Source organism: Hirundo rustica, chromosome 13 (genome assembly GCF_015227805.2).
Source record: "Hirundo rustica isolate bHirRus1 chromosome 13, bHirRus1.pri.v3, whole genome shotgun sequence".
Classification (NCBI taxonomy): domain Eukaryota; kingdom Metazoa; phylum Chordata; class Aves; order Passeriformes; family Hirundinidae; genus Hirundo; species Hirundo rustica.
Window position 1 is genome coordinate 1,540,483 of NC_053462.1, and position 25,602 is coordinate 1,566,084.

At 52.2% G+C, this 25,602-nt stretch overlaps 1 protein-coding gene across 2 annotated transcripts in view; it reads right to left on the reverse strand.

Moving 5' to 3' along the window:
• LINGO1 (leucine rich repeat and Ig domain containing 1) overlaps positions 1 to 25,602 on the reverse strand; it is a 138,898-nt gene that overhangs the window by 61,768 nt on the left and 51,528 nt on the right. Inside the window, exons 1-2 of one of the 2 annotated variants that reach the window (XM_058422378.1) lie at positions 12,727 to 12,920; positions 1,221 to 1,375 (exon numbers count right to left, since the gene is read on the reverse strand). The gene's annotated coding sequence lies outside the window, so the exon portion shown is untranslated. Of the gene's footprint in view, positions 1 to 1,220; positions 1,376 to 12,726; positions 12,921 to 25,602 lie in introns of those variants that run through there. The other variant, XM_040077249.2, reaches the window with a different exon arrangement.

The window sequence follows — 25,602 nt, forward strand, 5'->3', positions numbered from 1 at the left end:
TAGACTGGGCTGGGGAGGGTGTGGTAAATGAAAAGCACAGCTGTTTTCTCCTGGGTAGGTTCAGCTGAGCTGGGCGGTGGAAGTGTTACCCAGGTGCTGGCCGTGATGGGATTTGGGACATACGGGTCAGATCACCTCCTCCTTGCCATTAGGGGGCCAAGAGGGGCCCGTGCAGCCTCACAGGGAGGCTCTTGTTGTCCCCTCCCAGTCCCTTCCTTCTCTCCTCCATCCCCAGAGCGGTTTCTCCTGTTCAAAGGGAGCTACAAAAAGCTTCTGGGCAGATCACGAGGTCCCTTCTGCATCACGTTTATCTCCCCAAACCAGGCTGTCCCAAACACCAGACAGGGAAAACAGGTAACAGGCACAGCTGGTGCTGTGCAGGGCACTGGGTGAGACCTGCCACGCAGCCCTGGCACCCAGCACAGCTCTGGACACTGGCGCCACCCCCAGAGCCCGGGAGGATGCTGACTCCAGGTGGGCTCAGCGCAGCACGCTCTCCTCTCCAGCACAAGCTTCCTGCCGTAGCTAAAACTGGCTCCCACGGGCTCCTGCCATCACCAAAGTCATTGGTACAACGTGTTCTGCCACCACAGGCTCGTCCCAAACTCCCACTCAAAAATCCCCAACGCTGCGTGCTCTGGGCCCCACAGCTCCCACTCCCTCACACGCTTGTCTTTTGTCCTGGTGATTAGACAGAGAAAAAGAAAGTAATTCAGGATGACCAAAGTACCTTTTTTTTCTTTGCCAAATTTTAAAGCTCCAGTAATAATCTGGGGCTGAATGAAACATTTTGTTTGGGCTGAAGTGAGGCTTCCATTTTGTTTGTAGGTGGCTTCCCTCCCCACACTGGAAAAAAAAAAAAAAAACCTAGAAAAAATTCAAAATGAAATGTCATCTTGAAACAGATGGCTGAAAGGTTTCATTTTGAAAATGTCAAAATCAAACTTTTCAGTGTTTCACTTTTTTTTCCCCAGCCAAAGCCACTTGCTAAATACAACCTGAATTCGTGAGCCGAGTCTGTTGACTGAAACCTGAATTTTTTTTGGTGCATGAGCTGCTCCCCCAGAGCATTTTTTTGCAGGCTGGAGCACGCACCCCACGCTGCGACCCCGCTGCAGCCGGGGAACGCACACGGAGTCAACAGGAACAGCGACCAGGAGCACGTCCTTCTGCAGGGAAGCATCCCAGGCAAGGCAAGGCAAGGCAAGGGCAGGACTTACCGTGGCAGCAGCTCTCTGCAGCTGCGCTCCGGGGGCTGGCAGGGGGGCAGAGCCGGGCGCTGCGGCCCCGGGCGCGAGGGACAGGGTGGTGCTGCCCGTCTCATGGGACCCGGCGCCGAGCAGGGGGCACCTGGCACAGCCCCAGGCACGCGGCCCTGCAAGACAGGAGGAAGGGGACAGCGTGAGGAGGTGACCTCTGCACGAGGGACCGCTCGCTCTGCTGGCCAGCGCTCCCGGCAGGGAGCCCACCCCATGGCAGAATGGCCTTTGCTCACCTTGCCCCAGGAGGGACAGTGCTCACCACCCCAAAACTGGTCAGAACCAGATCCCAGGGATGAGGCCTGGCAATCAGGCTGGTGCTGATCAGATCTCACCAATGGCACATCTCACAGCCTCTCTCTATGCCCCGGGTGCCAGTCCCCACAGCTGCCTCGTGCCAGCACCGCTGCCAGGTGACTCCATCCCCACACGCAGATGTCTGGGTGGCAGTGTGATAACGGAGGGCAACCACACACAAGGCTCCCACCCTCAGCAAGCAGGAATCGGGTTCTGGTTGCCAAGTTCAACAGCCCAAGAGTTTTCAAGCACATTGCAGCACTGCTAAATTCTGCCTTGAATTTTGGACCTCGGCACACAGAAGGGCAATGGAAATATTTTAAATCTGCTTTACATTTGCTATTGATTCCCAAAGAGTGATGAGATTCCCAGGATACACTGGCAGAAGCACAACAGGCCAGATTCACGAGGGTGCTCTCAAAAAAACCACCCCAAAGCTTTAATCCAACACAAAATCAGTTATAAAAATCTGATTTATGCTCCACAAGAATCTGGATAAGGAAATCACATGCCACAAAACTCTAGCAAAGCAGGAATAGACACCAAAAGCCAAAATCCACCAGAGTTCAGGCTAGAAACGTGTAGATTCGTTTTCTTTTCCCTTTCACCTCTGGTTCAGCTCAGGAGCAGCAGCAGAGCTGCAGCAGGACCATCACCCTTCCAGCATGATCACAAACCGCCAAATGCCGAGGCTGGTGTCAGGAAACTCGTTTGTAGGAGATCACCAGCCCGATAGCTCCCTGAAAGAGGATTAGATGGAGCTTAGACTAAGTACCTCAACAGTATCAAACCATAAGAAGATGCTCAGCCGCCGCCGCTAAGGTAACACGGAGACGGATTTATCCACTGAGAGAGAAAATATTACATCCAAGAGCCTCTCTCATCACGGAGAGGGGAATTTGCCGGGTCCTTGGCTCCGTGTCGGCAGGAGCAGGGCAGGCAGGAGCCTGCAGGATGGACTCACGTGGAACAAGAGGCAGACTGGCTCCAAGCTCAAGCCTCCTCCCAAGTTCAGGGGGCGGCAATCGGAAATTAAGCCCATCTGTTCCGAAAACGTTGCACTAGTGGGGAGTTAAGGAGGCTGAGAATCTGAGCTCCAAAGAAACTAAAAGCATGGAGAGACAGAGCTGCCTGAGAGGGGAGGGATGCTGTCTTGGGCTCAGCACTGCAATGAGTTTGGAGATCTCAACTAAATCTCTTAAGCAAGAGAGGTGCTGCCAGCACCATGTGGGTCCCCTGCACCAGCCCCCCGGTAAAGGGGGAGATGGGGCAGCTGAAGTGCCCCAAACCTCATGGAAAAACTACCAACAAGGGAAGAACAGATTACATATTAGGAGAATAGATTGCATATTAGGAAGGAATCCTTCCCTGTGAGGGTGGGCAGGCCCTGGCACAGGGTGGCTGCCCCTGGATCCCTGGCAGTGCCCCAGGCCAGGCTGGACATTGGGGCTTGGAGCAGCCTGGGACTGCCTGGGTGTCCCTGCCCATGACAGGGGTTTGGGACAAGGTCCCTTCCAACCCCAAACATTATGTGATTCTACAAAGGGAAACTGAGGCAGCCACCAGGCTTACAAGGAGCTACCACAACCAAACCCACCAGCAACAATTCCAGCCTGCAAAGCTGGCCTGGTCATATGGAATGGTTTCACAAAGAGCATCAAGTGATCCATCAGCATCAGAGGAGCTGAGTTTTATGTGTTTGAAAGCAATCATTGCCTTTTTCCCCTCCCTCTGAGCCCACTTCTCATTTTAAGTCTCATTTCTTTTCCACCCCAATCTAAACCAACTCTGCTGTCAAGTCCCCGCATTTCTGCCACATTTACTCAAATAATTTCAAACCAAACCTCCACATTTTCCTCTCCTCCCTTGAAATAATGATGCTAAACCAGGAAACATTTTTTTTGCCCAGTCCCTGCTAAAAGCCAGGACAGCAGGGTGTTGGCTGGGAGCAGAGGCAAGGGAAGTAGCAGCCAGGTGGGATTCGGAAGTGTTGCCTCCAAAGCACCTCTTGGTTCCAGGATATCCATAAAAGTAATTTTTTGCAGATCCTTTATCCCTGAGAGGTGGAAATAACAAGGAAGCAGAATTGGATCAGGCATGGGGAGATAGAGGGATTTTTAACAACAGGTCCTGAACACCACTCAGGTTACCCAGGGTCAGGGCAGCAAAGGAAGCTGATTCCTCCAGCATAGAACAGGGCAGGAATACCTGGTCCCTCGTGCTTCAAGTAGTACAAACTCAGATGTAGCAAAGAGTATTTATGAGTATTGAGGGAAAAAAAAAAATCCATGCCACTGGGAATAACAAGGCTTTTTTGTGGCTGGCAGCTTAACAGAATAAATCTATCCACTGGGTATAAATTGTTTAAGCAAAAAATCCCTCTCAACTGGAATATTTTGCAAGAAAAATAGCAACCAAAAAAAGAAAGAGAACTCTGAACCCTCATAATTTCTCTCCTCAAGGTCAGAGCTGCTATCCTCTTTTGTGAAGGAGAAAAAAAAAAAAAAAAACAACCAAAAAATAAACCACCTTTCACCAGGAAGTTTAGCCAAAAGAATTGAAACATTTAGGATGTGAGTGCATTACTGCCTGGACTGACCTGCCCAGCTGGACTAGACTAAATCTCTCTATTTTACAGGGGGTTATCTTTCAAAAGCAAGTGGTGGGGAAGCTGAGGCACCCAGGGTAAAGAGACATCAGCCCCTGGGACTACAGCAGTCAAGGAGAGCGTTGTGTGTCAGAGCTCTAGAGCCTCTCTGGTTATTATGCAGAGGCTGTGCTAAGGTTGCTGCTTTAGTGCACTGCAGGCACTAAATTAAGGGGACATTTACAACCCACAATGCAGAGAAGCAGCTGCTGAAGGTGGCCATGGTGAGTGACTTCACCTCTGGGTGAAAGGCTCTTGGAAAGGAATCTCAGGCACAAGGAATGAAGATGGGAAAACAAGTCCTTCCATCGGCTCACTGCCCTGCCCAGCCCAGCAATGCCAGGACGTCTCTGGGCACCTGCAGCTGCTCAGTGCCAGCCAGGGCCTGGCACTGCCCTGTTCGGAGGGGATGCAAAGCCCACAAAATACTGAAGCTTGGCCCAGCTGGCAGAGTTCTCACGCAACAAACTGCACCCTCACCATCAGGGCAGCACTCCAAAGGATCTGCTCCCCAAATAAACTCCCAGCCCCATCCCTGTCCGGGCTTCGCATGACACAGACCAAGAAGGCAGCTGCCTACAACATCAAGCAGTTTCTGGTGGCAAAACAAGTCCTGGTGCCTGCTCGGCCTTTTTAACTGCACTCGATGGCCAAGCAGGCTGGGCTGCCAAAAAGAGGGTGACACATGGTGACAGCTCTTGTGGCTCCTCCTGGGAGCAGTCAGCACGGCTCCTTCCCTCCTCCCACACCCATGCCAAGCCCAGCTCACCAGGGCTTTCCACCCAGCGCTGCTCCTTCCTCCTCCTCCTCCATGCTTGGCAGGAACAGCCAATTTCAGCACAGGCCAAACCCCAGCGTGCTGGCACAGATGAGCCAGCCCTGCCCTGTGCTTTCCCTCTTCCATGGTCCTGGGGAAGTACCTAGCTTGTTTCCTGATGGAAATCACCAGGAGCTTTTCCTTGCAGGCCCAGGGATGTCCTGTGCTGTGCTCAGCCATGCAGGGAAGGGGATGGCTCCTGGTGGGAGCTGGCACGGACCTGCTCCTGCCCAAGGCACAGGGCCCAGAGGCAGCCACCTCCTGGAAGTGGCCAAGGGAAGAAGGAGCAGAGATGATCTGACGGACATGCAAGCAAGATGAGGAGAAACAGATTCACTGGGAGTGGATCTCAATGTCACAGCACACACCTTGGCTTCAGATGAGAATTCCATGTGCTGCATTGAGAGCTCAGCTAGAGGGGCTGCAGCTGAGAGTGCAGAGGGAGCAGCAGCAAAGGCTGGGAGCATAGCCCTGAACACAAGCAGGGCACCCAGGGAGACTGGCCCACCAGAAAGCACAACTGGCATCGTGCTGACAACCCTGCAGCTCACAGATCCTTTTGAGAAAGTTAACTGAATTAATTTCCACCTAAATCCCTCCAAACACTGGGTGTTTCCTGCCTGTAGGGACTTAGAGCCACTATAGCCACCTCCTGTTTGCTTGGAGGTACCATGTGTTGGAGAGATTTCAACTTTCAGTCACCAGGACCAGCCCAGGTGTGCCCGTGATCCTTTGTGCAAACGGGCAGTGACACCCCAGGCACCCTGGGAGCGCCTCTTACTCCAAGGGGTCACTCCAAACACCCCAGCTAGGAACAGATGGGAGCCTTGTGGAGACCTCTGCTGCCTGCCAGCAGAGCCAAGACCCTGCAGCTCCTGTGTCTTTGGGAACCACACGCCTGAGTGCGCCCAGAGTTGCTGCACTTGACAAAGGAATCAGCCAGGGACAAGTTCTGGCTTCTGTTCCAGAGCAGGTCAGACCAGAGTCATAAATCTACCCCTCTGGCCTTTAAATGTGCAACAGGTAGAATTCAGAGGTCTTGAACTCCTCTGATAGATGAGCCCTGAGCCTGGAGGGCTGCCCAGAGCAAGGGATTCTGCCATCTCAACCCAAAGCCTCCAGGTGAGCACGTCGCAGGGTGAGCATCCGATGAGCCACAGGGAAGCCAAAGTCACAGCCAAGGCCAGTTCCAGGAATAGAATTGGCTCAGACTGAGGAAATGTAACTTTCCATCTCTTTGCAATCAGCCATCCATCCTGGAGGCCAGCTGGCTGCCATGTCAGAGCACCCCCCATCCATTTCAACTGTCCTGAGAATGCCGATGCTTCACAAGACTAGCTCAAGAAGACTTGGGAGAGTTATTATCCAAAGCCAGGTGGCTGGACTTGACCCAAAGCTCAGGCAAGTGATTAGAATGATTGGCATTTTTTTGGAAAGCAAACTGCTGCGGTGTACCTGCCATCCAGCTTCAGAAAAGTATTAACTGCACAATCACCAAACCAAGCACACCTGTAAGGCTACGAAAGTACCTGCAGGCTGATGAGGCTCATCTCTGGGACAGGCTGCTCCTGTATGCTCCAAAACCCAGGTGCTTTGGCCAAGATGCTCTCCTTGAGCATCGCGGTACTGTGCCCAGACAGCTCTCGCTGCAGGATCAGGGATGGGATCCTGAGTCACGGGGATGAGCGTTGAATCGCTGGACTGGGATGACTTTCACCCCGTGGGTGATGTGTTGAGTCTATTCTGGCTGGGAACAGACTGTCACAAACCTGCCTTTGCTGAAGATCTGGAGTCAGGTCTTATCCAGGCCCCTCTGCTGCAATGGGACTCTGCAACACCACCAGCCAGCAAGGTATCCTTCTCCCGCTTCGACTACATATGCCAAAAATAGTCTCTCTTCTTTCAGAGCAAAGGACACTAAAAGCAGCAACATTTTCAGGTGAGCAGAGCACGGGAGCAGCTGCTGAATGACACCAGCCAGCTCCCAGCCTCTGCCCAGGGCACCCCTGACCCCACCAGCTCCCACATCCCCTGCTAGTGCTGTCCCCACTCCAGGGCAAGGTCAGGAGCATGGAATGCTGCTCCCAGGCACACTGGGATCTCAGCCCAGCTTTCCTGCATGCCAGGCAGGGGTACTACCCACTTCTTCTGGTTCAACACCAGCACCCCAAACTCAGCTGTTTCAGGTTTGAAACCTGAACCCGACTCCAAAATTACAGATTAAGGGAATGAAGAGAACAACAAGCCCTATTCACTGAATCAGAACAGATCCAGCACCCCACATCTATCTGTTTCAGTTTGAGCCACATCGCCCAAAGGATGAGCAACCCAGGATTTACAGACTGGGGACTTTGTGAGGACTCAGGATTCTTTTGCATGTCCTTGTCCCTGGGGACCCCATTACCCAGGAACCCTTGAGAAATCAAGGGAGGTTGTACAGTTTTATGTCCTGCACATCACCAACGCTTGCCAAATGCTCAGCCATGGCACCAGCACAGGAGCTGCCAAACTTGCTGCACCAAGAAGTTGAACTGTGCTTACCCAAACAGGGTAAAATCTGCATTTAATACCTATTATCCTAACATCTCCCCATCTGTCCACATCCCTCACATGCCTGTAACTGCAGCATGCCAGGGCTGCCTCATATCAACGGCACTTTAATTTCATCATTCCCAACTTATTTAGAGCAATTAGGAGGCAATGAGCACACGCCAGGGGCCAGGATGCACTTGAAAAGCATCCAAGGGTTACCACAGTATCACAGGAGACTTTCAGATGGAATTATCAGCCTGAAAAAAACCCTTAAATAAAAAGGAAGGCAGTCCCCAGAGGGAGGATAAGGCTCTTCTTGGTCTGATAGGTCCCTTTTTAATTTGAAATCAACTGACAATTATAAAGAGGTGATATTCCTCATTTAATTAGTGAAGAAACAGCATCTCAGGTTGGAAGACAGAGATAGATGCTTTGCCTGGGCAACTGGCTGAAGAAAGGACCAGAGGAGCAGGGCAGGGATCCCTGCAAGGGCAATTGCCTAATCCCACTTCAGGCAAGCAGGTTTTGCCGCTGATTTTTGGGGGAGAAAAGGCAAAAACCTGAGCCATTTTGGAAACTCTGGTCAGAAAGGCGAGGCTAAAGTGAGCTGCTTCTCAAGCTACCAAAAAAAGCCAGCCAGCCTGCAGCCTGGCTTCCCAGTGGCCCCATTTCATGGAAGGCAGGTGAGGTGCCAAAGGAGGGGACAGCTCCTCACTTCTGATTTAGCCACATGCCCACACTCCTCCCGCACAGGCTCTTTAAATGCCTGCCTGCGTGAGGAAAGCAGTGGCCTATTTTTTTTCTGAGCAGCTCAGTGCAGCCTCCACCTCGGAGCACAGTGCACACAGGTCTTATTTAGGATGCTTCAGACACATCCGGAGGGACTCTGGGAACAGTTTGTGGAAAGAGAAGACTGAGTGGGCAACCTGAGTCACTTCATTGCTTACAGAAGTGTACACAAGCATCTTGCATTTGAGCAAAGCCCAGCACAGCTCTGTTGGCTCTGGGGACCAGAGGGAAGCGCATCTTCTCCAGCACACTCCACCGATGCAGGATGACTGCACGGCACCTTTCTCATCCAGGCTTACAGAAAGAGGGATCATCCCCCACAGCTACAATCCAAACCTCTGATCTTGGCAATTCCTCTGCAGCACCCGAGGAGCCGGGAGCTGCTCTAATCTGCTCTGATGGTGAGGTCTGCAGAGGAGATTAGCTTCCTCCCGAGGAGGAGGAAGCAGCACAAGGCATGTGAGGGGAGAGGTGCCGTGCACATGCCCTGCAGGGATATTTTTACAGCTGGCTGCAAAACTCAGCTCTGAAGCCCTTGCCAAAGAGCCTGGCTCGTGCAGACAAATCAACCTGGCACCATCTACTGCACGTGGGGAGGAGATAAGCACCGGAGTAACTGGAGACCTCAGTCCACAGACAAAACACACCCAGCCTTTACCTTGAGTCCTGGCCTCGAGGAAGTCACTTTAAGCTGTCAAACAAGGGCCTCCACAGAGGCCTCATAAGCTGAAGCTGAGGAGGATTGTGCTGAGGCAAAGCCATGCCCTGCCATGGGGGCCCCTCACATTACTTCTCCTCATCAGTGCAGGTAAATGGTGCTGTTTGGGCCCTGAAAGCTCAAAGCCTCTTCTCAGCTACCCAGAGGTACAGCCCAGCTCACACAGTGTGCTCAGCATCCTTCCAATGAACTTCTGTCCAGGACAGGAGAGCAGCCATGGGCTCCCTCCCTCACTTTTCTGTTCAGGCTGGCTCACAGAGCACCACACCGTGTCAGCTCTGCAGTGTCTGCCTGCTTGGACACCCTGAGCCAGCTCAGAAAGAATCCCTTCTCATTACTGCTGTGAGATGCCAAAGGCTTCTGCCCTGCAGTGACCAACAGCACTCCAACCTCTCTCCGTTCATTTCCCACGGGATAAAAGCCTCAAAGTGACATCCAGCACAGGCAATATTATCTCACAGGACTACTGATGCTGTCAGCAACCACATGCACAGCAGCTCCCTGGGGCAGCAGGGAAGGGAGCTCACGGGAATCCATGGAAAGTGCCAAAATATGAACTGCTAATAAGATGTATTTTCAAATATCACCACATTATGATCTATTGATCTCACACTAGAAACTTGGCTTTTTCTGTGTAACATTAATTTATGTCACTTGCACATTCTGGAACAGCAGAGTGAATGAGTGCCATTACATTAAAATTAGGTATTGCAGTTACTAAGTGCCGGGGCCAATCCAGAATAACAGCACCTCTACAACCTACAGGGAGCACCCATCCACATGAGAGTGCCAGCCCCATAGTGCTGTGATGTGGGACAGGGGCACAAGGCTCACCACAGAACAGGCTTTGCTCTTGCCAGGAATAGCCTACAAGATGGGCACAGGTAGGAACAAGAGTCAAGTCCTGCCCTGAAGCAGGAGAATGCCAGGAAAGGCAGCGTCCCCAACCCCATCCAACACATAGCTGAGGCCTGATGACACCTCCTAGGCTGGCTAAAGCCCTATAGAGCACCTGCAGCTCCTTACAGAGGTGATCTGAAACGCAAGAGCCCAGTTCCGGTAGGAATGCTAGAAACAAGTTGTCTAGCAGAAGGTTTTCACAAAAGCTGAAAATGCTCCAATGGGACTTTGGCCAAATATTTTGCTCCCTTTTAAAAGGGGGCCAATCCACAGCCATTTCTAATGATCCCACTGCCTGCTTTTCAGAGTGCTCACAGAGACAAGTTGTCACCTTTAGACCACTTTATCATGGCTGAGAGCATCAAGTGGGGAAGATGATGGGCTTGGAGAGGAAGAACATCCTTCCTTTGCTCCACTTGAGCTGCTGGTGGGTGTGCCAGAGCTCTCTAAATAGCATTACATTAGTGCTGCATAAAAGCAATAAAGCCCTAAAACACCCCATTACGTATTTACTGAACTACACATCACACAGACTGTCCCCAGGACACCACAGGAACACTTGGAATAACAAAGCCAAGAGCTGTAAAAAGCACCAGGCTGGGCAGACATCCACACTGCCCACAGCTGGGGTCAGGCCCGTACAGGAGCTTGGCACGCAGCAACACAGCTGTGGGGAGCCCAAAGAATAATCCAGCCATCACATCTCACCCAAGAAAGCAGCATCAAGCACTATCTCTTCTGCCTGAAACTTGCCCAATTCACAACTGCTGAGCAGAGTCTGCAGGAGAATCAGCATCCAGGGTGAGACCTGCTGCTGTGCCAGTGCACAGTCCTGGCTGCTGCCTGCCTGGCACCAACATGCACATTCCCCCTGCTGCTCTGGTTTCACTCCCAGAACTTCAGTTTTTACTGTTAAGCTCAATGAATTGTCATTTCCAAATGCCTCCTGCCTACAGGAGAGGGGGCTGCACAAAGTGCTGTTTGATATTTCCCAGGAATCAACACCAGGGCACAAGGCTGTCACAAAGCCTTCGGTGTTGCATTGTCATGACAATTTTGGTAAGGTAAAATGGTGTCATGGGTTTTAAAAGACCTTTTTCTCCCTCTGCTCCTGGCACCTGGCATGTGGCTAGATCACTGACCCTGCTCTGCCACCACAAAGGCCATCAGATGCACCCTGGCTGGAGAGGTGAAGTCTCCACCAGCGCCTGTGGCAGAGGACGAGCTGACAGATGTGCTGGGACAGAGCTGAGGACTAGAAGGGGTCAGAGACAGAAAGGGGAGAACTTCCCCTCTGTGCTAACACTGGAGAAACAGAGTCAGTTCGGGAACTTTCGGATGCAGGCTCCCCACCCCTCCATAAGGCACAGGTTTGCTAAATCAGCACAGCTTTGCATGAGAGCGTTGCCCTTTTTAGCAAGTAGGAGGGGCACAGGAAAGCCACAGCTGACTCAGAATGCACTCTCAACTGCTAGCAATTAGGGATGCACCCTCAGCCTCAGCAAGTACTCTCCAGAAGGTCTGTGGTCCCTCCTGCCTGTGACATCTGCGGCACAGATGCAGAGCACAACACTGACAACCTCAAACGGGCCCCTGTCTGCTGGAATCGCGGCAGGAACCTGCCAGCAATGCCAGAGAACTCCCTGGCCACAGGCTCCCCACTCCCTCCACAGAGATGCAAGCGAAGCCCAAGCTCTGAAGGCTCCTCCTGGACAAAGGTTTCTCCAACCCTGCTTGCAGAGGTGTAGCCAATGTGCCAACCCACAGAGATCCTGGCACACCTGGAAAACTCGGCCCTGCAATGCAGCCACCACCCAGCTGCAAGCCCACAGCCCCTGCACTCAGGCACACACCACACCCAGGGGCTGGCAGCCAGAGGTGCAACGCCCCAGAAGTTTAGTGAGTTACTGTGTCCCCACTAAACAGCTCTGACCTTTTCAATATTCCATATTTTTACTGGCTGCCCATTTCCCCCCGATCCCCACAGGCTCATTAGACAGCGAGCAGCTCCGAAAGCATCTCCGCAGCCAATGCTATCGCACGACACTGGAAAGGTCAGAGGCATGGAGGCTGAGCAGAGCCCTCTCCAGAGGACACTTAGAGCAGGACAGGAACCCTCCTCCTCAGCCACCACAAGCTGCAGAGCCTCCGGAGGCAGAGCTCCCACTGCGGGGTCCCTGGGGCAGCACACCCATCCTTGCCCCCAAACACACCGGCTGGTGCTGCAAGAGCACCTGCCCACCCTGGTCCAGATCCTCCAATAAAAACCTCCTCTCACAGGAAAGCACACGCCAGGGCTGGGCTCCTACAGCAGGAAGGCTGCAGAAATGACTGCTGCCACAGAAACCCTGAGAGCGCTGCTCAGGTAGGGGGAAGCACCGAGATCATTTCCTAGAGCCTCTGGCACACACACGGAATAGAGAAGGCAACTACCCAAGGTGATTATCTTCGAGAGGAAACTCTGAGTCCAGGCCACCCTCAAGGCATTCAGGGCAATGAAAGGAAAAACCAGCCCTGCTCGCAGGCAGCACGGCAAGCACAGCATGCAGCAGCAGGGACAGCACAGCTGCTTCCCTCACAGCCTTTTCTTCAACTCCTGTCCAGCAAAGCCGTCTCACACGAAATAAAGCGTGACTCCCTCCTCTGTGTAATCCTGGCGCTCCCTCTGCCTGCTCCCGGGACAATGGGGAGCCCCAGGTGTCAAACCTTTCTCACAGACAAGAGGCCTCAAGAGCAAGAGCTCCCCCACTATGGGGTCAGCACTCACGGGCTGGCTTCAGAACCGTGTCCCCGGAGCACAGGGGTGCAGCACTGGCTGCCTCTCCTTTCACAAAGGCAGCCCAGGAGCAGAGGATGCCCTCCGTGATGGGGCACGTGCCCATGCTTCCAAAAACAGCAGGAGCAAGTGGGAGCTGCAGCCAGGTCCCCCCAGCCGCAACAAAGCCCCAAAATCCACAGGCTGGAGCCCAAGAAGACTCATCCACCCACGCTGAAAATCTAGAGAAGTATGAAAGGGCCAGGCCTGAGGTTAAACAGGGCTCTGAGCAGCAGTGGGGGCAGCCCCAGGTGCAGGTGATTAGGACAATTAGGACAATTAGAACAATTAGGGCCCTAACAACGGCTGTGAACAATTAGCTTGGCCCCTGGCAGCTGAGCTATCAGTGTCCTGATCTTCTTTGTCAATAGCAAAACACGCCCAAAAAAGACCCCGACCCAGAGGTAGAAATAATAAGATAGAAATAAAGAATCAAGAGCCAGAAACAGCCCAGGAGAGAGCAGGAGAAGGAGGCAGAGCCACCCGGGGGGGCAAAGGTGGGGAAAACCCTGGGGATGAACACCAGGGGTTGCACTGCGACACCTCCTTCTCCAGAAAGGGAACATGGCCCTGAACACATGTACTGAGATTTTTCTAAAATAACATTAGATTTTTATCTTTTTCTTTATTAAAATGGATCTGGGCAAAGGAGTGCCTTGACATTAGTGACAGATGGGACGGAAAAAAAAGTCGTTGGGAAAAAAAAATACATCTTCATTTGAGTCGCACGTATGCAGAAAGGAAAAAAACCTTAACCCCTCCAGGGATGAGCAGGGATGTCAGCAAAGAGACAAATCTTGCCACACTTCAGGGACAGTCCCCTGCCCCTAAGATCACTAGAGACAACAGCTGGGAGGAGCAGAACGGGTCTGCCCTACAAAAAAGGTGTTTTTCTTCCTGGCTGGAAGATGGTGAAGGTAAAGGAGCATTCAGCCCTCCCTGTCACAGCAGATGGCTTTGCTTGGGAAAGCTGTCATCCCTCAGCTGTGACAGTGGCATGGCCCAGGGGCCACATCAGCACCTTCTGGGCTCTACTTGGCCAAGCCCAGCCCTCATGCCCTCTGAGAGCATCCCCTGAGAGGCATCGGTGAGAGCTGTGCTCACACCGCAGACACCGGGAGCTTCAGAGACACATCCCGGGGAAGATGCGCTTCACCTTGGGAAGCAGAACAACATCAGCAGCTGTGTTTGCCCAGGGAAGGCGTGGAGGAAGGAGGAGTGAGGGGAAAGGGAGGGCCAGGATAAGGAGCTGCGCAGGGCAGGGAATTACAAAGTGTTTGCCCTTGTGGCGAAACCGGCTGGAGATGATCTCCCACTGCTCCTGTTTTGACAGCCCAAACGCACTTGCTCGCACAATATCTCAGTCTCGTTAAAGGTAATTACAGTTCTTCCTGTGTAATGAGATGGTTTTTAAAGGCCATTCAAAAGAAATTTTCTATAATGAGGTTAAGGGTTTTATGGTGTTATACATCAAGGGAGCTGGTAATTGGTCGGATCCAGGCAGCATCCTGAAGCAGGGAGATAGGAGGTTCTGTGAATAATAGGCTAGCACGGAGTGCAGAGTCTCCAAAATGTTTTGGTTCTGCAGAGGAGGGAGAATAAAAATGAAAGAAGGAGGTAAGAAAAGAGAGAAAGGAAAAGGCAGAGAGTTGGATGCTCCCGGCTCCTGCAGGACTACAGCGGCTTCCTTCACCTTGCTCTGGGTGGGTTTTGAGGAGCTCCAGGAGTGAAGAAGGTGCAGGGGTGTGTTTCCTGGCTGGGAAGTACCGCTGTGCTGGTTGGCACAGGGTGGCAGCCGGCTCGGTCCCGGGCAGGCAGTGGGATAGGCAGGGCCCTCCTGCACCGCAGGGCAGAGCTGTGAGACCGGGCTGATGCAGACTTGCAGCCACCCCCACCCACTCCATCTGCAGGGAGGGAGAGCAGAAGGCTGTGACCATGCAGGGATGTCCCTGCTGCACACGGAACACGGCTGAGGAGGGCACAATACCACGTGGGTGGGGTGCAGCTCCTGCCTCTTTCTTCTCCCCGACAAATCCCTGGTCCCTCCCTCAACCTGAGCAGGACAAATCCCCTGCAGACAGCAGACCTGTCTCCCAGCCCTCAGATCAAAGCCTTTCCCTGCTGGATTGCTCCTCAGTTATTATTGCTGTTGCTGCTGCTTCCGCTCCCTCCTGTCTCCTCTGTTCTTCCAGGGCCTCCCAGCAGCAGGATCATTATTCCAAGGCATTTAGCAGCAGCTCCCCGGCGTAGCTGCCGAAGGCCTGCAGCATTTCTCCATATTTAGAAGCAGCTGATGGTGGCTCAGACACTGTTGTGGGTGAACAACAGGGAGCTGAGCTGGAAGAGTGGCTATTTTGGTGCCACCCCCAGCCCAAGAGCCCCAGGCAACAGCAACTCCATAGCAAAGCTTCTTCCCTTGGGATCTTCAGCCCACTTGATCACGCTGGAGTGGCATCAGAGAGACAAGGACCCGAACTCTGGGCAGCTTGAGTGCTCCACTGATTGAAAAATCGGCCTGTGGACGTGCAAAGATTGAGCCTCCACCTACGCTGGTGACACTGGAGTGGTCGTACAAGTGCGCTGGAGATGGCAGAGCAGGATGCCATTCCCTGGGAGGATGCTGGTTAGGGGATTGTGACTGAACCCCAGCTTCCCCTAAAACCTAAATGTGCTGTTCCTGCACAGCTGAACCGCCAGAGAAACTTCAAGAAGTATCTGAGCAGGGCTTTGTTTGTTTTAGTTTTCCTGAGCGTTATCTGCCCATACAGCCACTGCAGAGTCCATAACTTGCCCTTAGCCAGGCTGGAGCTCTTGACTGTGATCTCGTGTCACAGTGGAGCAGTGGTGTTGACATCCCAAGGCATGGACTCACGCCAGGGCACGTGGTGCTGGAGCTGAAGTCCTTTGAAAACCCGGCACAGCTGGAGCTGGGAATTTGCAGGCAAATACTGCAACATTACGAGCAGATGCAACTTCACAGTGCTGCACTGGTGCTCTGGGACTCAGACCCCTAATTTGGCTCCATGGCCTTACTGCAGTCTGAACTCCCCAGTGCATTTTGCCCCTATCTACTACTGCAAATGGCACAAAAACTGCTGGACCCTTAGGAAACAGTTTTTAATGGCTGGAACTCCCACCTCCTGCTTGGCTGAGGCCACTGGCAGAGGTTGGAGCAGGAGAACCTCTGGTGACCTCATCAGCAGACATGGTGGAGGATAAGGAATCCCAGATCCCATTTCCAAAGTGAAAATCTCATGTTTGAGCACCTACAAACTCCGCCTGGGAAACAAGAGCAGGAAACATCTCCCAAGCCCTTGGTTTCAAACCACACTACAAGTGCATTTTGCAGATGCCACCCGTCGTGGGTAACGTTCATTACTTGCCTTACTCTGCCTGAGGAGTTGCATTTAATATCCTGCCTATTTATCTTTTTTAAAGACCAATTAAATATTAAAGGCATTTATCAAGGTTTAACGCTGCAGTGAGTCCAACAGCACAGATGCCAGCGATGCCAGTGCTTGTGGTTTCTGTGGGGAGCTGCAAGTGGAGTCGTGGAGCTGTTCTGCTCCGTGGCAGGGACACGGGTGGCACAGGGAGACTCAGGAGGGGACAGTGGCAACCTCCTGAGCTCCAGGTCTCTGCACAGAGAGCTGGAAAAATCCAAGAAGTGCCCATTCTCAGAATGCATCCCCAGCCAGGGTCTAAAGCTCCTTGTCATGTACCTATACCTTCCTCCACTCTGCTCTGGAAACCCGAAATCACAGTAGCTGGTTTGGGAATTTGTCAGCTCACTGTGTTTTCAGCAGTAAATACCAGTTTGTTGAAATTCAAAGCCTCTCAAAAAAAAGGATCAATTGTGACAAATTACCCACTTCACAAAAATCCTGGAAAAAGGCTCAAAAAAGTCAAAATGTCCCTTTTTTGACACATTTGAAATAAGAAAGAATCAATTTTTAGGTTAATAAATCTAAGGTAATTTATAGTTTGCAAAAAAGAACTAGAAACTAAAAGCAACTATCAAAATGTTTTGAAAGCATATAAAAAAACCCTCATTCAGTGGAATCAAAAGGGGGGTTTTCAAGATCTTTTTTTTTTTCTTCTTTTACTGCTTTTGGAATTTTTCATCTTTGCTGCTGGTGGGAACTCACTTCTTTTCTATCTCAGGAACCGTAGGGGTGTGGAGATGCTTCCTGAGCCAGTTCTGGCCTCGCTCACACGGCCTCAGTTGGATTACGGCTGAAATTGCCTTTACCAGCTGCCAGAGGTCCCCGGAGGCTCCGGGTGAGCTTGTCTGCAGACATCCAGCCCTCTCGCACTCGGAGTGCCAGCCCTGGCACAGCAGGGAGTGAGGGAGAGCCACCAGAACATCTGTCACTGTGTGCTGATGGCAGGGCAGGGTGCTGGGCACAGCCCGCCTGCAGCTCCATGGAACCCTGGCTGTCCCCACGCTCCCCTCAGCAGGCAGAGGGGCAGGCAGAGAGTCTGGAAGCAGAGCAGATGATGGGGCTGAGTCGGGAGCAGATTAGGGGAATGCTTTTCTTGTCCTCCCCATGCCCCTCAGCCTGATTGTCCCCCTGGATCTGCAGCATCAGACCCCACGTCAGAAAGCAAGACCAAACTCCCAGGCAGCGTAAAACCTGCAGGCCTAGGAGAAGGGTATCCTGGTGACCAGCCCACTGTCACACCGGCTGTCCCACCAAGGGCCCTGTGCCACCACTGGTGTCCCTGGGTGTTGTGTTCCTCTGAGGAATGGGTTTTCCCCTCAGAGTCCCCCTGAAGCCTGTGCTATGTAGTTTAACCCTTTTTCCCTATCATACCTACCCCTGACCCCATTGGCTCAGGGCCAATATCCTTCCTTGGCCCAAAACGAGATATACCCCTGTTTCTTCCTGGTTCTCTCTCTCTCTCCTTGGGCTCCTGGAACATCACATCAAGAATAAAGCCTGGACGGAAGCTGGGGGTGAGAGCCACTCTTTTGAAATCTCTATTCTGTCTCTCTGAAATATATTTCCCTAAAACCCCTGAACAACTGAGCTAGCGAGAGCCGGGGGGTGGCTAGAGGGAAGTATATTTTCACCTGGGCTTTGGGTTGGGCTGTGCCAGGGCTGTGCCAGGGCTAGGAGGCAGAGTGAAGGTGGGCTTTGCAATCGGCATCTATGCAGAGATAAAGGCAGCAAAAAGGGAACAGAAGCTGATGGGAATAAAGGAGGCCAAGATAATGAAGCAACAGCCCATCTTTCCCCTGATGAGTAAGAGGCACCCTGTTAGGGCTACAGTGAAAGATGGAGACAGCCGGTCCCTCCCTCTCCCTGCACACTTCTTCCCCCTCTGCCCCCCTCCTCCCTTGCCCTGTTCCCCCTGAATTTATCTTTCATCCAGAGTAACATCTCTCTTCATAAGGAGAGAAAGAATTAAATATTTCACGAGACTGCAGTCAATCTTGCAGGGCCCTTCTGTTGACATTTCAAACATGTATTTGACATTGCTTTCTCATTCCCTGCTGGTGGAGCAGGGAGCTCTGCAGAAAACCCTCTGCAGGGAGGGGACACCGTGGCCTGTTCCAGCCACCCTCATGGGGAATAAGATGGAGGGAGCAGCCCTTTTATCTCCCCTCCCTTTCCTTCTCTCTCCCAGCTTCCCCAGACCACAGGCAGCCCCTGTCCTCTGCTTTGTCCCTTCCAGCAAAAGTTGAGCTGTCTCCTGGCTGTGCCCAAAACGGGACTGAAAAGCCAGCAGTTCAGCAGTGCTGAGGGTTGGATAAAGCTCCATCCTGAGAGAATCCAGCCCCTCTCTGCTGTGTGGTGCCTGTAACAGCAGAGGTCACCTGAGGAAGAGCGTGAGGGCTGGGGTTCCATCCTGCTGCCACCCTCTACAATGGTGGACATTGCAATCTGTAAGGAGGTTGATAGGAAACCTTCTCCCCCAAATCTATATCCTCTGCCACCAGAGAGAAGGAGGCTTGAGAAGCATGAAGCCAGAGGTGAGCAGCAGCAGGGTGTGATTGCTCCATGAGACGAGTCAAGGTCGCCTTGCCAGCCCGCTGGGGAAGGCTGGGAAACTGCCAGGAAAACCCTGGAGCTGTGCCACTCCCCAGGCTCCTGGTGCAGGGAGTCTCCCTCACAGCTGGAGCACCAGAGGGTGGGGAAACCTCACCCCCACGCAAAAAATAAGGGAGAGGAAAGGTGGAGGGACATCCCTGTTCCAGCAGCAGCACATCCAAGTGCCTCTCAAGCATGTAAAGCACTTCCCAGGTGCCAGAAATGCCAGCTGCTCTCTGGGCTGCTTCCAAAACCTCCAGTGTTCCTCTCACATCCCAGGAGGCACAAAGCTGCGGCACACCGAGCGCTCCCAGCGGGGCTGGACAGGGTGGGGGCACCTTCCCACCCACAGGGTGCCACGTCCACGCTGTCAGCCCCTGCCAGTGCTCCTCTGGCAGCTACCCCCAACCCCTGCAGCTCCTCACTGTCCTCTCCCAGCCTGCTCCTGAGAGAGGGGGAAATGGCAAAACCATCCCAGAGGCCCTTCTGCGGCACCTCAAAAGGAGGAGGTGAGGAGAAGAAGCCCCCTGGCAGCAGAGACACCAGAGGATGTTTCCAGAGCAGAAGGAATATCACCCTCAAAGTCTCACCTCTGACCTAAGGCATCCACTGCTCTTTCCATTCCTTCCACTAACACCAGCCTCACGGGGAAACTGGGAGAATCAGACCTGGTTATGAGGAGGGAACCTGACTGCTCTTGTATCCCACATCACATCCCCGGGGTGCCAGGATGCAGCTTGGGGGGGCTGCTACTGCTCTATGGACACAGCAGTAAATCGCTGCAGACCAGAGGGAGAAGGAAGGTTCAGAGTTCTTCAGGAAAACTGTGTGGATCTGCAGAACGTTCTGCTATTTAATGAGGTTCTACAGATTGTTTCTAAGGTTCCTACAGTTCCTCCAGTGTGTCAGTTGAACAAATCCCTTTCTTGTTTTTAAGTTCTGTATTTAAAGATACATTTAATCTTCCTCTTAAAATATTTCTCATTTCCTAGTAAAATTACAGAACTAAGATTTTCATCTAGCTCTACTGCTCTGACTCAAAACTCTTGCTGTAATCTTCTTCAGATCGCCAGAGGTTGATGCCTGCAGATCAAAAGGAAATATTTATGATCACTGATGTTTCCTTTAGAGACACCCACGACCCTCACAAGCTCATGGAATGAGCTCCAATGACTCCAAGTCAAAGCCAGGCAATTCCAGGTGGGAAGAAGATACCAGTGGTTAAAAGCAAAGGAAATGAAGTCCCAGAGCTGTTGGCTGAAGGGCACCATCTTCTGCCCTGCAGGACCTCTCAGCCCCAACGCAGCATTGCCAAAAGCAAAGCTCTTCCCCTGAGGATGCCACAGGGACCCTCGGGAGGGCAGCAGCACCGGGACCCCCCAAGACGTGTTCTGGGGACCACAGGTCCAACACAGCCATCAAGGCGGGGAGGAAAAGCCTGGCTGAAGCCCTGCAGTGAGCATCAGGCAGGAGGGTGAGCTGAGATCTCACATTGATTTCTGCTGGCATTAAAGCTCCAGGAAGAGAAAAATACCTTACGCTGCAAGGAAGCGTTCTGCAGTGAGGCGGTTATGTGCCAGTTCCCTTCCCTGCTAATTTTTGCTTTGTCAAAGCCACTGGAAAGTATTTCTCATGACTGACAAAGCAGTGGGATTTATGAATAGGCAAATTAAGAATAAAGAGGGAAGAAATAAGTCTGTTGATAAAAAAGCTGAATAATTCAGTTGAGGATCAGTTACTTGAGTCGATTCCCCCAGAATTTGAATGAAATCATTTTTACTTAAAGTAAGTTTGTCTTTTGGTTTGAAACCCTGCGAGCCGGAAAGCAACATATTTGCATTTTGCTTTCCAATACATAAACCGAGACTTCATTTTGTAGGCTTTCTTGTTGAAGAATCTGCTCTAATTTAATTGGAATTTGAATCCTATAAAAAGCATTTTCTACTTAGTTTTCTACTGATCTTGGGTATTGAGATTTTGTGATCTGAAAAAGCAATATGTCTGCATGTGCTGATTACCATCCTCAGAGAAGCTTCATTGTTTTCGTGTTTTCTGCTGAATAATCTGTTGAATCTAAAATGCAGTTTTGACTTAGCTCCTTATTGATATTTTTATTTTAAAATGCTATGATATGAAGAGCAATTTGTTTGTATTTTCTGCTGGGAAGTGTTTTCTCTTGAGGAATGGGAGAGCTGATTCTGTCAATGTTTACAGGAATAACTAAATCAACAGAATTACTCACACAATTAGCTTTACTTGGCCCTAGTGGCCAGATATTGAGGCATTTAAAATGCAGGTCAGTGTCTATGGGGCGAGTGAAGAGGGCATTGCCACCTCATTTTCCTCAGCTTTTCTCTCCATCTTTAACTGACCTAAGTACCTAAGACCACTGGACTGGATACCCAGAGGTCCTTTCCAGCTAAGGATACTCTGTGTTGTTGTATGATACCTTTATAATTCCAGCCCAAAGTTCATCATTCTATGAAAAATGGGAGATGTTGGAAAAAAATAAGTGACAGTGAAGTTTGGTCCAGGAAAAGCCACTTGCTCCCGCCTGGCTTGGAGCAGACAATCCCAGGGCATGGGGACCTCCCGGCCTTGAGCTCAACACCAGCGCTCAGATACACGGAAGACACACTCAGAACTGAAACTGAAAGGAACCGAAGGCATTGAAACCCCTCTGCAGGTGTGGGACAAAGGCCTGCGTGGGAAAACCTGTCTCATCTATCAGCCTCACTGAGCCAGGCCCTGCACATTATCTCTGCCATGGCTTGTAGCGCCTAATCACTACCAGGCTACGTACAACCTGGCACATCCTTTAATCACAGCGGCAATCATAAGAAATTAAAATAAATTTCTATATGTAATAATCACTCAGCCTGGGTTATCAATAATACACGAGCAGCTTGTGAGGGAGCAGGTGGATGAATGAGCCCGTGCCCCAGCCCTGCTCTGCCACAGCCGAGCAGAATTCCCAGCAGCAGGCAAGCGCCGCGGCCCGAGCTGCTGCTTGGAAACAGAACGGACAGCAGGAGGGCTGGGGGGAATATAGCATTTCATTCCCTGCATCAACAGAAATGGATTAATATAAGACAGGGATCCTCTGAGCAACGGCTGGGTAAAATATCACCGTGAGGACAGGAAAGCTACATTGACCGTGAAATAATTCCAAAGGGTAATATCATAATTTTGGTATCCCTTCTGTCCCCGGGTGTTATTTCACCACTCCTGTCATCCAAACAATGCTACAGACCAAAATCACAGCACTGGAGACTTGCAGACTGGTTCTCCCGGGCAGGCTGTCGCACTCAGGGGTGTCTGGGGGTGCCTGCTGCTCCCCTGTGCCCGCTGGGGTGCCAGGGCGGAGTCAGCGTGGCCTTGGCGGGCACTGGAGATGGGCAGGTCTGTGTGTGGGCGAAGGGCACCAGCTGGATTAGCCAGATGCTGAGGGCATTGTGGCATGACCTTCAGTGGGGGAAGAAAAGACAGATTTGGCTCTTTTACAGGCAGCCACAAATCCCCCTGACCTCGGCGGCAGCAGGGCGGCCGTTCTGCAGGGCACAGCTTGATTTCCAGAGTTTAGGAGTTCAATGCCAGCTGCTCAGACATGCATAATCCCCCCACTTAACTACAGGGACCACGTGCTGGCGTGGCCCAGAGGCCTTGGAGGGAGGAGCCTGGCATGCAGCCGGTTCTCATGGGCTGCAGATCCATGGGAGGCTGTGCTGAGCCCGCTGATGCGCCCCTGCTCGGTGCTGTGGCAGTGAAATCCCCCTCCAAAGCCATCCTGAGAGCCCCTGAGCTCATAGGGCTGCTTGTTTGCCCCAGGTTTGCTTTTCTACCTGCTTTGAGAACCAGATCCTCCTGCTGCATCCGCAGAGCCTGCCATCTCCAGCCACCACCCATCCTGGTGTAACCCAACAATACCCCGAGGTCTCTCCAAGGGTGAACTGCCGGCCCCTGGGCAAAAGGGATCAGGCTGGCAGCACACATTCATTGTGCATCCCTGGCACACGCGTGCACACCCGCCTCTGCAAGACACGCTCGCAGAAAGCCCGTGCTCCATGAGACATTATCATCCAGACTTCAGTCAATAAGCAGATGGCTCCCCAGCACTATCATTTTACAACATTACAGCTTCTGCTCCGCTCATGCAGTAAACATTTTCTGGCTTATTGCATGAAAAAACGTGGCTACCGTGGCTTTGCAAAATTCTACATTTTCTACATTATCTTTCTTATGAAATGCTTTTGGGGTGGAGGGAGGGAAGAGCATTTATATTTTCGATTTACATCCTGCAGGACACAGCGTTTTTCCTGGATCCCAGTGGGGTTTTGCTTCTTGTTTGCCTCCTTCCTGATTGTCATAGGTCTGTCACTGTTTGTGGGGAACCGGGAGATGGAAAGCTGTTACGCAGACATCGAGGGGTTGCAATTGCATGCTGGTAAACATGAGAGCAAGGGGGATTTCTGACAGTATTAGAAACCACAAGATACCTGCAGATGTAAGTGCTCCTGGAGGCAGCGGGTCTAGCTGTTAGCACAGCAATTAGACCTGGTGTTATTCGCAGCCCTGCTGCTGCCCTGGGAGTCACTGTGGAGGAGGGGACAGTGCCTTCGTCCCCACCCACCTGGTGGCAGCTCCATGGCACTTGTGGGTCCCTGTGTCCCACCCTCCAACCAAGCCACTGCTCACTTCCACCCAGGCCTCACGAGCTGGGGGAAGGGGGAAGGAAATGATCTGGAGGATATGGCACAGTGCCTTGCTTTACATGTACAGCAATTACCGTTCTGGCATTTTCCCTGTGTTCGGAATAAAAATGTCAATAAGGAACAAGTTATTACACCAGAAAGAGGGTGGAAATGGCAAGAGCTCACGCAGGCTTGAGGGCCTGGGCATTATTGCAAATGCTGCCCGTTCCTGCTGTGTTCCCTGAGCTCTGGGATCAGGCCTGTCCCTCCCTTCAGCACCGTGAGACCGACCCAGCCGGTGCTCCCCAGTGCAACAAGGCACTGGAGTAGACTGGGATGGTTGGGGACTGGAGCACACAGTGTACAAGAAGTTGGGTTGTCAGCCTCCAAGCAGACCTTACTGCGCTCCTCCGCTCTCTGCAATCCTGAGCCTGCCCCAATAAATAAAAACTTATTTTTTTTTCTTTTAATGAGACTTTTCTGTCCTTTTTACTTTCGCCTTTTCCTTTCCAAGCCTTTCTTTGGTGTCCTGCTGAGCTTTCTGCCTCCACCAGCCCCTCCAGAGGCCTCATCAAGGAATGAGGTTTCCAAAGGAAGCAATGCAATTCCATACTGAACTCTGGGTCCCTGCATCCAAAAAGGCTCTTGGCAGTGGGCACCCCCAGAACTGTGCATACCAGAGGAGACCCAGCCACGACACAGGATGAAGGAGGAGGATGACAAGGGGAGAGGGATGCTCACAGCCAGAGGAGGGGATGTTTGCTCACACAGAGCCTGGCAGGCAGGAGAGCCGAGGCTGAGGGGCAGCAATCTGGGTGCCCGTAGCCCCAGCAGCAACCACAGGAGCAAGGACAAGCACAGCACCCATGGCACCCTCCTGAGCATGGATAGCGAAATGACTGCACCTCTGCAATCCTGCACCTACTCTCCCCATGTTTAGTTATGAAAGCAAAACAACACACATAAAAAACCAACCCAAAACAAAACAAAAAACCCTCTCAAAACAAATAAACAAACAACATTAAAAAAAATATATATATAAAAGCCCTCCAGGAATTAATTAATGATTCATGTTGGAGCCTTGGCAAACCTCGCTCTGCAGAAGTTCAAAGCAGGAACAATAAGTATTTGGCAAAGAAGGGGCAGTGGGCCCGTGCTTGGCGGCGTGTGGTGCGGAGTGCTGGCAGCATCACTCCCTCATGGAACCGACACCTCAGGCACCACAGGAAAGGCTCTGCCAGGCTGCTGCGAGCCAAGTGTCACATCCAGCCCCAGGGATCAGCCCCAGCCAGCTGTGAATAAAGGGGACACAGGCTTGGGAGGAACGTGCCACTGCTGCCAGCCGTGGCTGTGCCTGCCCTGCTTGCCTTGAAGGAGGTGCATCCCCCGTCCCACGAGCTCACACGCGTGTGTGTGCCCTCCTGAAAACCTGGGCCTGAGCCACTCCAACTCGGCATCCTGGAGATTTAGGATAATGAGAGATCTTTAATGCAATTAATAGATGTCATGGGACATGGTCTTGTGAGTCTAGAGCAAATGAGGCTTGGATAATTGGTGCTGAAACACATATATCAGGGAGATGATTTTCCCCCCCAGCCTGAGCTGGAGGCTGGAACACGCTGTCGACTGATCCTGTACAAACGTGTTTGGCTATTCACTGGCGGCAGCTTCCAGAGTTCTAGCGTGGAGCCTCTGCCAGGCAGGCCTGCAATCCTAGCAGCAAACAAACTGTCATTTAGTTGTTAAAAGAACTGCCTGGAAACTGCCTGGAAAGTGGCTTTATCCCCACATGCATGCACAAACACCCGCGCGTGTCCTCACGTGCACAGAAGCAGCCAACAGGAGCTGGTGGCAGCTTTTCTGGTGGCCCTGAGCTCTGCCTACAGCTCCACTTCCCTCGGGGGGGGCACTGGGGGTGCAAAGGAGGCTTTCATCCGTGCACCCCCACCCTGTTATGGTCTCAGAGAGCAGAGTGGTCTGTCTGGAGCAGGGGCGAGGGATGCACCCCGTGGCATCCCACCAGAGGGCTGTGCCAGCCCCAGCAGCGGGCACACAACAGCACAGGACATGGGGGTCTCCTGACACCTCCGTCCCTCATC